The sequence below is a fragment of the Tasmannia lanceolata genome, unplaced genomic scaffold, assembly GCF_043159265.1.
Source record: "Tasmannia lanceolata isolate RefF3 unplaced genomic scaffold, GAP_Taslan_0.1 ptg000144l, whole genome shotgun sequence".
NCBI lineage: Eukaryota > Viridiplantae > Streptophyta > Magnoliopsida > Canellales > Winteraceae > Tasmannia > Tasmannia lanceolata.
This window is the reverse complement of record NW_027518820.1, coordinates 1-2,500: the sequence shown is the minus strand read 5'-3', so window position 1 is coordinate 2,500 and position 2,500 is coordinate 1.

Below are 2,500 nucleotides of genomic sequence, written 5' to 3'. Positions count from 1 at the left end.
GAAATCGAATGGAAGCTCTAGACAAGGGATCTCTTGCTCTAGATGTACTCGAAAAAAGGATAAGATTGTGCAATGATGAGAATGAACAAGAATGCTTGCCTAGAGTGTATGATCCTTTTTTAAATGGACCATATCGTGGAACAATAAAAAAAGGATATTCACGTCCAATCGTGGATGATTCAATCATTTCGACAGAGGATTCCATAGGAATGGTTTGGATAAATAGGATTCATGGTATCCTCCCCAATCTTTCTGATTACCAAGAATTTGAAGATAAAATGGATGCATTTAATGAAGAATTAGTATCGCCAGACATTGATCATTCCTTGAACTCAATCAGTGAATTAGCTGAAGAATCAAGACCTAGTTTGAATTTGAAAGGACTTACTTTATTGGACGAACAAAGAAGACTTGACTCAGAAAATAAAATGAAACGTTTGAAATTTCTATTCGATGCAGTTAAAACTGATCCAAACGATCAAACTATTAGAAATAAATCCATTGGAATAAAGGAAATCGGTAAAAAGGTTCCTCGATGGTCATATAAATTGACCGACGATTTGAAAGAACAAGAGGCGGAAAATGAGGAAGGATCGACGGAGGATCCTGGTATTCGTTCAAGAAAAGCCAAACGTGTGGTAATTTATACTGATAACGATCAGAATATCAATACTCATACTAGTACTAATACTAATAATGATAGTGATCAAGCGGAAGAAGTGGCTTTGATACGTTACTCACAACAATCGGATTTTCGTCGGGATCTAATCAAAGGATCCATGCGCGCTCAAAGACGTAAAACAGTGACTTGGGAAATGTTTCAAACAAATGTGCATTCCCCGCTTTTTTGGACAGAATAGACAAAACATTTTTTTTCTCTTTTGATATCTCTGGAATGATTAATCCACTTTTTAGGAATTGGATAGGAAAGGATCCGCAACTCAAAACCTCAGATTCTGAGGAGGAAGAGGCAAAAGAAAAAGAGAAAAAAAGAAAGAGCAAAAAGAGGAGAATGAACGGATAGCAATATCAGAAACTTGGGATACTATTATATTTGCTCAAGCAATAAGAGGTTCTATGTTAGTAACCCAATCGATTCTTAGAAAATACATCATATTGCCTTCATTGATAATAGCTAAAAATCTTGGCCGTATGTTATTATTCAATTTCCCCCCGAGTGGTACGAGGATTTGAAGGAGTGGAATAAAGAAATGCATGTTAAATGCACCTATAATGGTGTTCAATTATCAGAAACAGAATTTCCGAAAAACTGGTTAACAGATGGGATTCAGATAAAGATCTTATTTCCTTTCTGTCTGAAACCTTGGCGGGGATCTAAACTACAATTTCATCATAGAGATCCAATGAAAAACAAAGGAAAAATAGAAAATTTTTGTTTTTTAACGGTCTGGGGAATGGAAACTGAATTACCTTTTGGTTCTCCACGAAAAGAACCTTCTTTTTTTGAACCCATTTTTAAAGAACTCGAAAAAAAAAACGAGAAAAGTTCAAAAAAAATATTTTCGAGTTTTCAGAATTTTAAAAGAAAGAACAAAATGTTGTCTAAAGGTCTCAAAAGAAAAAATAAGATGGGTTATCAAAATAGTTCTATTTATAAAAAGAATAATGAAAGAGCTTACAAAAGTGAACTCAATTTTATTATTTGGGTTGAGGAAAGGCTATCAACCGAGTGAAACTGGAAAAGATTTCATAATCAGTAATAAGATTACTCACGACTCGACTATTCAAATTAGATCCATGGATTGGACAAATTATTCACTGACAGAAAAAAAAATGAAAGATCTGACTGATAGTACAACCAAAATCAAAAATCAAATAGAAAAAATAAAAAAAGACAAGAAAAAAATATTTCTAACTACAGATACAGATATAAATATTAGTCCTAACAAGACAAGTTTTGATGATGAAAGATCGGAATCACAGAAACATATTTGGCAGAGATCAAAAAAAAGAAGTGCCCGATTAATACGTAAATCGCAATATTTTATAAAATATTTCATTGAAAGAATATACATAGATATCTTTCTATGTGCCATTAACATTCCAGGATTAATACACAACTTTTCCTTGAATCAACAAAAAATCTTATCGATAAATATATTTACAATAATGAAACAAATAAAGAAGGAATTGATGAAACAAATCAAAATACAACTCAGTTTATTTTGACTATCCAAAAGTCACTTTCTATTTCGAATATTCGAAATAATAATTCACAGATTTATTGTAACTTATCTTTCTTGTCCCAAGCATATGTATTTTACAAATTATCACAAAACCAAGAAGTTATTAACAAGTATCACTTGATATCTGTACTTCAATATCATGGCGCATCTCCTTTTATTAAGCATAGAATAAAGGACTATTTGGGTACACGAGGAATTTTTGATTTCAAACCAAGACATAAGAAATTTTCGAATTCCAGAATGAATGAATGGAAAAACTGGTTAAAGCGTCATTATCAATACAATTTATCTCA